The sequence below is a fragment of the Geospiza fortis genome, unplaced genomic scaffold, assembly GCF_000277835.1.
Source record: "Geospiza fortis unplaced genomic scaffold, GeoFor_1.0 scaffold113, whole genome shotgun sequence".
NCBI classification, from domain to species: domain Eukaryota; kingdom Metazoa; phylum Chordata; class Aves; order Passeriformes; family Thraupidae; genus Geospiza; species Geospiza fortis.
Genome location: NW_005054429.1, coordinates 244,721 through 257,105, shown reverse-complemented (window position 1 = coordinate 257,105; position 12,385 = coordinate 244,721).

Below are 12,385 nucleotides of genomic sequence, written 5' to 3'. Positions count from 1 at the left end.
TGGGATGCCTGTGAGTAGATCTGGGAGCTATTCAGGGACACCCAGGGCTCAGAGTGAGCTCTGCCTGCTGCCAGAGCTGCCATGGTAAAAAACTAACTACGAGGACAGAACATGAGTGAAGAGCTCTCAAATTTTGTTCCCAGTTCTCTTAAAATAAATTCTTAATGCCTTAGATATAGATTTCACCAACCTCTTCTTATAAATGTAGTACAAAGGACTTTTTTTAAATGCTCAAGCTTATTGGATTTTATGATAACAATCAAAAAATTCTTAGCTTTATATAAAAGCTTTTGACTACTACTCAAGAAAGTTAATTTCAAATGAAGACACATATATACCTGGATTATAGAGTCTGACCCTGGCAAGGTATCTCCTGAGGATGGGAGGGTGATTTAAATGTTAAGGTTCATATTTAGACATCTAATATTCATTCCAAATAACTAAAATCCTAAGAGTTTCCATGTCATTTTAAGTAACAACTTCTAGTTAATAACTGGTTGTAGCAAATCCAGTAAAAAAAACACCAGACCAAACTACTTTATTAAAAAAAACCAAACACGCACAGAGAAATAATTAACTTGAGCATCATTAAAATATAATTGTTAAAAAGTATCATTGTTAAAATATAATTGTTTGCTCTGAGAACTTAGTGTCATTATATTTTTGAAACAACGTCAGATTGTTGATCACAAGGAAGTAAACACAGTTTTCCACATCACACAATTTTAATACAAAGTACCATCAGCAGGCAACTCCACCAGATCGAACATAAGACCATTAAGCACAATAAAATGAATTATTTAAGTCACAGGCCCCTTGAAAACTTAATGGCTCTGTAGTATAAACATCCTTATTGCAGAATGGCCAAAAACCTAATTACTTCCAGGTACTACTTACTATCACATAGCAAGTAGCTGAAAAATTTCTACCGAAATCAACATTGGTTAAAAAAGGTCACACATCTATATTTATCACAGAGAACACAATTTCATTATTTTATCACAACTGTATAGTTGTAAAATACGCAGCGGATAAAATGCAAAATGTAATTACTAGTATCTTCTGTTTCCTTTTCCTCCCATAGCCTGTGCTTTCATCACTCGGTTTTTGTTTGTTTGTTTATAAAATTAATCACAGCTAGCAGGGTAGAAATCACTTTGAGCCTCATGAATGACATCCAAGAGATGGGAAAGGATTAGTTCTCAGTTGCTGCCAGTTATAGCGCCAGGTGGCTTTTTCTGCAGCGAAGGTGTTACCGATAATCCCATTACATTGGTACTAAATCTTGCAGACATCAAAATTATCACCAAGGTTCCTTTTCATCCCATCCTTTCCAAATGACTGGAAGTCGCTTCACCTGAAAGAAGTCAAATCCACATGCAGCTGCTGTTTTAGCAGCCAGCGGACTCCCTGAGAATGCCAATTGTGATCCAATTTCGCTGTGCTGGTGGCCCCCTATTCCCTGTCCAATAATACATCTGTTAAAAAATCCTACAGCTACAAATCAAGTTTAATCCTACCAGGGACCTCATGTTGGTCTTGTCTTCCAAAAAGGCACCAGGTTTTGCTGTCTATCTCTGCCAGTGTCTGGGGAATACTCTTTAAATCCCAGCTCTACTTAGAAGAATAAGCTAAGGATCACAAAACATGACCTCAAAAACCCTGATATGACTATATTCTGACCCAGAGGCATTCATTCTAGGTGAAGATTAGAACTTTGCATAATAAGATTACACAGCAAGTGAATGATATCAAGGGACTATCCATATGCAGCCGCCTGGTTTTCTATAGACAGCCTGTGCTCCGCAATATGCAGTGCAGACGAAACAGAGCTTGGGCTTTCTAGCTGAAATAAAATAGATTCACATAAATTAGTTGGCCATTTCCAGATTCCTAAATCCCCTATTACATCTTTTATTGACAGCTCCTGTGAGGATAGCACAAATGGTATTCTCTTTGTACTCTTTGCTTCTGTAGCACCCGCACTCTGAGGGAAATGTACATAGGTTGTCTAGAAATTAACATCTTGTTTGCTGTAATCTTGGATTACAATTATTGTGTATATAATAAAATTAGAAAATCAATGAGCAGATTTACCATTTCCAGAAGACCAATGGCATTGTGTAAGACAATTTCAGAGACGGCGCTGAATTTTTAAATACAGGAAAATCAAAGTTGCAGGCACTGAAAGTGTGACTAAACAAATCGCTGCACTTGGTACTAAACAGATTTTTCACTTTCATAAAACATCTCTGGTCTCATTTGCTTTATATCATGCTTCCCAATTCTGGAATTTCATTGAATATGTAGTGAGAGATTATCAGTTTTTCCTTCCACAACAGAAACTCTTTTAACATTCTCCACATCTAACCAGACACCTTTCTCTACCATAACTTGCACCATCTCTTTCCCACAGAATTACTCTGAGATTACTTTAAAAACAATCTAAAAACCCAAACCAAAGAAAAAATTGCACACCAACCAGGTCAATTAAATATTTATGTTTGAGCTGTTATTTATATTAAACTATTATTTTAAAACTTCTGCATGAAACTGATGTCACATGTGCTAGAAGAGTGAAGGGTGTATATCTTGTTTATTTGGATGCTTCCCATATTAGATACACAATATGTTTTAAATATATATATATATGAATATACAAAATATAAATATACAAAATGCTTTAAATATTCTAATTTCAATCTGAGGATTCTGAACACCAAAAGCAAAACAAAGAACCATTTTCAAAAGGTCCCTCTGTGCTGGAGATCTGCTTTTTATTTCCAGCTGTTGCTTTACTCTGGAAGAAACACTGGACTTGGTCTGGCAAATGTGAGCAAGCTTGGTGATATTCTGGAAGAGATTACTTTTTTACACATTATCTCTACTAGGCACTGGCAGTTTGTCTCCAACGAGAGCTCCTTCAGCTGTTGATCTCAAGCTGACAAGGAGTTTAATCCTGTAAACATAACACAATTGGCTGGTGTTAAATAACCAGAGACTACAGACAAGAATGAGCAATTTCCCAACACAGATTTCAGGTAGTTCTCACTGGTTCTATTTACCTTTGGGAAGCAGCTCCTAACACTTGCACAACCCTGAATAAAACGCTGTTTTAATGGCCAAATGCATTCCAAAGCTTGTCCTCCTCTGCAGCTCCATTCACTCCTCTTTGCAGAACAGTGAAATCCAGACAGCTGAGCAAAGGCATGGTCATACATGTGCCTCTGAGGGATGACAAAATACTCACTTTACAGTCTTCTGCAACAAGGTCAAAGTCAGGACAAACACCAAAGGTCTGGCAGACACCAGAGTTACCTTCCTGGTAACTGAGAGAAATGGGCTGCACCCACGTCACAATGGTCAAATAACTACATGTGTTTATCTTCAATTTCAATACATTCACTTCCTTGAGACACACACATATAAACATTGAAAATTCATTTCAGTTTTGTAAGACGAAGAGTTACAAGCCTAATTTTCACATTAGGCACTAAAAATCTACAATCCTACAAAAGCTGAAGCTGCCCATGGCTCACGTGTCCCCTGCACTTCCCAGCTGACACATCTTGTGGAAATATGATTTTGGAAATACTGCTCAAAGCAGTGAAGACAAGAGGGATGAATAACTCTCCTGTGCACTGAGAACTAAAAATATTTTAAAATATTTTGTCATTACAAAAAGGATGGTTTGCTGGTAAAAACCAGTCAACCCAACAAAACCACCACAAACAAAAACCCAAACCCCCTCCACATTTCAGTACACCATCAGCAAGACTATTTAGAAAAACCACAATTGTCTCCACCTTATTGCCAGTGCTGGTCTCAGACAGAATAGCATTGAAGACTGCTCCAGGGTAGTTTAAAAACTCAGAAGTCACAAAGTATCAAATCTTTAAACAAATAGTAAATCAAACAAATAAATCATTAACCATCTGAAAAATACAAAAGCAAAAAACAAGACCAGCTTTACCAACGTCAGAAAATAGCAGTGAAGAATCCTTCTGTATGTTTATCAATACTCCCCAGCTATGAGCATCACCTTCTAATGAGATAGCTTATGCACACTCTGCATTAAAAAAATGTGTTAAAAACAGGAGAAAGGCAACACAGTCAGACAAGAGAGTGCTCAGTATTTACATTTTCAAGTTACCTGAATAGAAGAAAAATGCAAATCAAGTGCTCATCACTGCTGTTATACTGCAAAAATGTTGAGCGCTTTCCCAAACCGCTTTTTAGTTACAAAGTTCTAAATACACACATGTTCGTGGACTCAAGGACTTTTTTCAGAGCAAAATGGTACTTCAGGAGAGTTTATGCAGTACAAATAAACTGTAATCAGTATTTTTGCTCATTGCTCAATAAAATTTTATTAGTTATTTCTGAGTTGGTTTATGTGTAAAACACAAGTTCTTTAAGGTCTTCTCCACTTAGAGATACAAGTATAAAGAAGTTCCAAACATCAATAGATGAGTGCAATGATATTCAATCTAAGTTAATCCCCAGACATCCAAATCCATGAATAAAAATTCATCAGTTTTAAATACACTGAGCCTATTAAGCAAGAACAAAAGCATATGCACAAAAGAGCTTTTAATATATTTCAAAGCCCACAAGAGCCACGGTCTCATTAAAATTATAAATTACACAAACATGGAATAAAGATTCAAACTGCAGTGCAGCTAAGCAGATTACAGCAAACCCCGCGTTCCATATGATAACACACCATGGCCCTCCCAGATGGGGGCTTGGAACAAAAAGGCCATCACTGCAGCTAGGGAAAACCTCCTTGTGATCTCTGCTTTCTGTTCAGCAGATGACAGCCAAATAATATGTTGATTATTCTGTTTGTGCTGCTAAGCTTGTAAGATGGAATAAAAGCGATATGATCTATTGTGAACTCCATGCTAATGTGTTGCTCCACTCATAAATAATATACTGAATTTATTCTGAAACTATCTTTTTATCTGACTTCCAGGTTTTAAATGCATGAACTAAAATAGAAAGCCAGCATAAGCTATTATTTAATTTGATGGTTTAAAATAAAAGATGCAGCTGACACAATAATAAATGTGAAAACTGACTACTTAGTGAATCAAATAAGTAGAGGTGCCTTTCTCCAATTTAGTAAATGATCCTAAGCTGAGGTGCAGAGCACACTCCAGCCCCACAAACTGCACCCTCACTGGTACCAAACACATCACCAAGCAGGGCCTGCATGGCTTATTTTAGCACAGACATCCAGCCCAAACAGGAGTTTCAAAAGAGGACACAAGTACCTGTGAAACAGAAAAGCAGTACAGAAACAATCACTGCGTAACTTCATCAGTACTGTCTCCCTGCATTGCCTTCTTAAAAACTTTTCAGGTTATTAATAAGTGCTAAGATTTTATTTCATCTGCATTTGCTCATCTGGTTTGTTCCAAAAGTACAGAACATGGCTTGCCCTTTCTTCCATAATACATTGCTTTTCTAAAAGGAAAATCAGTGACTGATCATACAGCTCCTTTCACAGATACTCTGTGCATGCTAAGAAAATTGATGATATTCCTACAACTTAATGTTTGTGAATTTCAGTCCTTTTGTGCCAGAAATGTTAAAAATTCTATTAAAAATTCACTGTGGCTTGGCAATAGCATAAGAACACCAAGATCAAACAGTGCTTCACACTTCTTGGACCAATGGAAGCACAACTGAGAGAAGGTGGAAGCATGAGGCTCCAAGAATGTGCAACAGTTTCCACAGCAATATAAGAGCAGGATGAAAAAAAAAAGCTCCATTACCTTCCTCCCTCTGCTAGGGACACAGTCACAGAAATATTTTCAATCACAGAAATAGTGAAAACATAGCTACTGAAGAGACACAGGTTTTCTAATAAACCTTAGGGCTAAAACTTCAGATGAATTACCCCCTCAGTGCAATGAAATAAGACATTCTATTCTTTCCACACAAAATCAAGACAGGGCTTTGAAACAATTAGTGAAGCTCACATTTCCAGCAGAACCCACAAGTAAATGAAACTCACAATTCATTTTCAAGATTATTGTTCTGCAGGTTTCAGTAATATTGTGTGTCCCACTAGCAATACACTGAGTTATTCTGCAGTAACCACTTACAGGATTGTTATTTCTAGGACCTTGATAACATTTTGGCTTCCCTCAATCTATTTCAGTATCTACAGTTTTAAATATGAATTCATTTTTATTCCTTTTACATATATTATCTCACACAAAATGCAATTCAGTACAAAGAGGGAAAAATTGGATAAAACAGCAGCCCGGCTCCCAGACAGATACTCCTGAAATGGGGTTCCCACAAAGAACTTTTGGCATGGAATTGGCAGGCTTGGTGTAGGGGATGGAAGCTGAATTCACTGAGATAAAGAATAATGATGATTTGCTAAAGTACAGCCTGGCTACAGAAAAGGGCAAGATATTCATTATTTTATTTGATTTTATTTTTTCACCAAAACATTTTTCCAAATTTGAAACAACTCAAGTTTTCCCTAAGTAGCCAGTTGTGAATCTGGCTTTACAATGAGTTTTACTAGGTTGCTTGTTTGTCTTATATCCAACTTTATAACTCACACTGAAAAATCTCAATTTTTACTTCCTTACTACTTAAAGGCCAAAATTTTCTTCATCTGCCCCTCAGTGACCAAAGTAGTTTACCATTCTAGTCAAATTTTTTGAAGAGCAAGCAATACACATCTCTACAGAATTATTTATTTACTGCAGGACACCCTGGCCCATGCCTCACTCTGTGGATGGCCAGACTGCTGTGAAAGTCAGTGGGAGCTGAAATATCAAGCTAGCATTCCTGTCTGGAATATCTATGGGAGACAAGAACCACAAAACATCATTGGCCAGCACCAGAAACTTGAGATTCCTTCCATGTTTGTGGGTCTCACCAGGAAGCATGAGAAACACAAGGAAAATAATTTCTATTAAATACAGCACTAATCTGTATGATGCTTATTAAGACACTGAATTAAACTCTCAATTGGGTTTCAATAATTATACTGTACAGTTCTGAAATTACAGAAACATAAAGTAACCTTAAAAATAATTTCTTGTCTTCAGCACATACTACTTGAACTTATGTCTCCTAATTTACTTCTATTTTAAATTTTTAAAATAGAAGTAAATTAGGAGACATAAGTTTTTCTGTTTAAATTTGACACAGGTTTAAATTTTTTTCCCTGTTGCTTAGGATATCCACAAGGATGAATCTGGGTAACATCCAGAGGCTTTCTGAATAAGATCTTATGTTTTATATAATATCATACAACTGGCAAGTCCTAAACACTCCAAATAATTCTTTCACTTGCCACAGACTGATTGAATAAGCAGTCTTTAAGCTTTTTCACACTGAAAAAAACCCAGGTCTTTTGGTGTCAGAGCTTCCAGGATTAAACATTCTTTCCAGTTGTTGGCTCATGGCCTGAAGATCCTGCACTTTCAAACTTATCCCATTCTAGCTAGTTCAAAGATCAGGAAAATGAAGCCATCTTCTTTGCAGCCATAATCCACGACCCATGCTGTTAGATACTTAAGAACATCTCCAAAGCAAACTACCTTGTTTCAGCTCCCGGCAGGAGCCCAGCAGGGCGTGGCTCACATGACTGCAAGCCCAGCCTGGGCAGGTGACTCGGTGCCTAATCTGATTTGGTGCCTAAAAAACTTTAATCAGCACAGTCTAATACCAGCACATTCCACAAGTGATGAGCGAAGCAGCCTGGCAATGGAACTGCAAACTCTAATAAGATTATGAATTACAACAGCTGCTGGGATGTGCTTTTCTGGTTCTCTATCCCACACATAAATCCAGCAGAAAAATATCGCTGAAAACTGGCCTGGCAGATATATATAAATGAAATTAATTTGAAATAAAATGGGCTGGTGTTTTATTCCAAAATGAACAGCATTTTGTTCAAAGACAAGAGAATACATGAGTCTTCTGCAGCACAACTAAAATCCAGCAAAACCACTGATTTGAAAGCAAAGGCAACAGATCCATCAGTAGTAACACCCTGTTGTTGGGGAACACTGCCCACACAACGCTGCTGGTGTTAACTTGCCCTATGAGCCTACATGGGCAAGCCACATGGTGAAGAGAGGCCACGACAAGTGTGCTTCCTCTTATTGATGCCTTCTGTCCCTTTGTGGTCACCAGAAGCTGATCCCTTGTGCAGGCTGCCCTAGAGCAGGGGCTGGACAGAGCTACAGAATAAAGCAGGGATTGATTCCAAGCATCTCCTCCATGGATCCACCTTGGGCAGCACAAGAGCCCAGCCAGGGCTGCACCCAAGAGGAACCAAAATGGCCCCAAAATGCACGAGCGCTCCCGGGGTCTCTCCCTGGGATCAGTTCTGCTCCATTTGCATCTTGCACTTTATTGTCCCATTCCAGCTTTAGCCCCTGCAGTCCCACCCTGCTTGTTTTTCTCTCTGCAGCCCACGGGGTTTGTGCTCTGGGGCTGAGATTTGGGTCATTTGTCCTTGGTGCCCAGCTGGAGCAGGAATTGTTTTGTCTCCCTGCTCTGTGCACAGAGCTCACCATCCCTGAATGTGGAGCTCAGACCCACGCACTGAAGCAGCACAGAATGTGAAAAATAGAAAAGCTGAAACACTTCAAGGGCTGCTATTCTGGGGACACCAGGATTTCCCCCAAGTCTGTAGGCTACAGTTTTGGAAGAGAAATGTCAAACATACTTGCAGATCAAATTCCAAGCATAACCCTTCCCCAAATGTTCTGACTGCTCTCTCACCACTGTATTCCCTCCATTTTTTTTCCCCCTTAGGCAATTTTCACCCCAAATCCTCTTAATCTGTCTTAGAATCTGCAAGTAGCTGAATTGGACCAGGAAGTTTGCAAGAAGAGGAAAACAGAGAGCTTGATTTCTCCACAGGACAGTTAGGATTTGTAGTTAAAACTGACATCCCCATTTGACCAGCTCTACATGACAACATGTGAGCTGTGAGAAAGGAAAGTTGATTATTCTACAGTTTGAGACACCCCAAAATAGACAACAAATGTTTAAACCTCTGCATTCTCCAATGAGCTGAGTAGGATCCCTGTCCATTGCCATAGCTCAGCTGACAAGAAATAACTTCCTAAGACACTTCCTGAGCACTGGAGATCACTTCCATGTCCCTCAGTCTCTCTGCATTTCCATTCCACCCCTAGAGCAGGAGCAGTAGGATTGATCTAGCTCATAATGTGCATTTGAGGACCAGGGAAATGTCCAGAATCACAGTTGCTGTGGTCTTGCTTTCTGCCAGACAGCAGATCCTAGTGGGATCTTCTACAACGACTGAAAATTCACCTTTTCAAAAACAGACATGTGAATATAAGCAAACCTTCAGTAGCATTCAAAAAGGGTGAAAAAATGTTGTTATACCTGAAAATGAAACACCGTTGATTTAAAAATAATTAACTAAAAAAAAATGAAATTAAACTTCCATTAAATTAGTTCTTTCTCTGAAATTTGTCTGAAATACAGGTAAAGTCAGATGTTGTCAGCAGTATTTCCATAAGCACATATGCAGTTGGAAAGCTTTATTGTATTAAAATGTTAACATTTGAAAAATCCCTCACATATTGAAAAATAGCTTATTTCCACTCACTTTTTAAATCAGAAGGATTTGAACTGCATCCATCAGGTTAAAATGTGACTGGGGAAAAATGAACACCACAAACAGAACTACTGCTATATTTTAAAAGTTCAGTTCTCATACTGAAAAAAATTGTATCTACTTCATTATTTTTGTTCTATATGAAACAGTCTCTCATGCTGTAACTATGTAAGACACCATTTCTCTATATTTGGAAGGATGTCTACAAAAAACTTTGTAACAAAAATATCACTTTATGTAAAAATCCATTTTTTAAAATGTAAAAATCCAATTTTTATTCTGAAATAACTACAAAGTTCCCAGCTAGCACGAGCTGGGAGGTTGGGCTGCCCCCTCCTCCATGCAGCACCAGCTCACAGGATGGTACAAAATAAAATTATTGAAAAGTCAGTTGATAGCTCCAAATCAGTTTAGTGAGCTCAACCAGGCCAAGGAGGGAACTGACCAGCACCAGGGTTTGCTGGATTGGAAACAGAGGAGGAGCAGGGAGTGAGATTTCCTCTTTTGCAACCCTGAGCCACTGAGATTGCCAGGAAATGTGCAGTTTAGCCAAGAACCACTAAAAATGGTAGGGGCATGGCACAAGCATTCCCATTTGCAAAATACTTTCATTATGTGTGTTCACTGTCCAACAGGAAAGAGAAAAAAGAAAAAAAAAGAAAGAGAAGGAATTATTTAGCCTCCAATTTTAATTGGTCAGTAGGAAAATGAGGTTAAAAAAAGTATTAAAAAACCCTTACATGGCAGGCAAGTAGTAATGAAAGAACAAAAGAGAGGGCTCAGCCTGGGATCTATGTCAAGGCAACCTACAATAGTGAATTTTAATTAAAAGAAACAATAAAGCAAGGAAATACTTTGTGTTAATGAAGTAAGAAAAGAAAATGTACTGCTTGGAATGGGAAAAAACCATCCCAGATATTGAGAGGTGCAGTTTATCAGAGGATTCTCTTTCTCTTTTCGCTGCTTACCTTTCTGACAGGTAAGCAGTGAGTTATCAGAGAAATCCTTATCACTGGGTCACGAGCTTCTGTAACAAAGATCTCAACAGATATCCTGCAATTGCTGTGTCACACACGCCTGCAAGCACTCCCACCTGGAATATTCAGGGATTTGGGCTCCAGGAGCACAGGACAGTACGAAAAGGCAGAGTCACTGTGATGTTTTGTCGCAGACAACTTTTACGAAGAATCTTTTCTTTAAGATTTTTTCTTCTTGAGAAGCTAAGAAGCTTCAAGAACAAAATGTAAAGAATGATTATCTGTTGCTGTGGAATGCAAGAAGTAGATCTGTGATTGGTCTCATAGAGTTGTTTCTAATTAATGGTCAATCACAGTTATCTCAAACTTTGTCTGAGACACAAACTTTTGTTATCATTCTTTGCTATTTTATTCTTAGCTAGCTTTCTGACGAAACTTTTTAAAAATTCTTTTAGTATAGTTTTAATGTAATATATATCATAAAATAATAAATCAAGCCTTCTGAAACATGGAGTTAAATCTTCGTCTCTTCCCCAATCCGAAAACCCCAGTGAACACAGTCACAATGTTTGAAAGTGGAGAACTCTCCCTAGGTTTCAGCCTCCTCTTCAGTCAGACAGAATTCACACCACACAATCCCACTGACAGAAACAGAGGCCCAAACCCTTTTAAAAGAATTGTGGATTATGCTTTGGGGCTTTATTTTGTTGGCCTTTCCCATCCCAGGTATTCGCACCTCGTTGGTCACATACTACAGAAGTGAAATTAAACAGCTTGGTTTATTTCTTGCCATGGTTTCCAGTCTCCTTTGATTTTTCCTCCTGCACAGACAGATACTTCTAAATTTCACTAAACAATAATCTATACTTAAAATTAAGTATTATCCAGTATTTCACAGCTTAGCAGAAAATCAAAAAAATCTTAAGACAACCTCTTGATACTCCTGATAAAAGATCTTGATTTGCCTACTGCTCAGCATGTGTGGAAGCTTGGCCAGCAGCAAAAAGAACATTCTTGCCCAGCTAGGGCCACATGATGCTGAAGCTTCATGCTCCTGAATTTGAATGGGATATGAAGGGAAAACTCTGAGGTTCAGGACTGCCCACATATTGCTGCTCTTTCATGCTGCTCATATTTAACACGAGGATTTTTTCCCCTCAATTAAAAAGAGACTCAAGAACCACAGGTGTTCAGAAAGTTGGCTTAGAACGACAGTAAACGTGATCCACTGGAATTAAAGTCTGAGAGGGAGGGATTACAGCATTACAGCTTGGTTTTTATATTCTACTTGTACAAGAGCCTTCAAGCAGCTTGGATGCCCCTGAATCACCGACATGAAAAACAAACATAAAAATACTTGTGGTACTTGCTGTTCTATACACTGACAGGGGCTTCCCTTGCTTTCAGAGCACCAGAACATAGACCGTTGACTGACAAAGCAAACATACTAGAACTTGTCAAAGCATTTTAATGTCTTTTAACTTTTTCTACCACACATCTTGGTCCACGCCGACACAAGATCTTGCTGCCAAGTGAAGGCATTAAACCACACTCCTGCTACAGCTCCGTGCCTATGCACAACCAAGCAGGGACCCAAGTATACTCACATTATGTCACGAAAATACATTTTACAAGCGCTTTTCCCTCGCAGGCTCTTTCCGAGGGGGCTGATGCCGCTCCAGGCGAACCTGTCCGCCCCGGCCCCGCAGACACCGGCGGGACAAGCGGGCTGTCCCCTCCACAGCACCCGCGCCGCACTCCCCGCGCCATT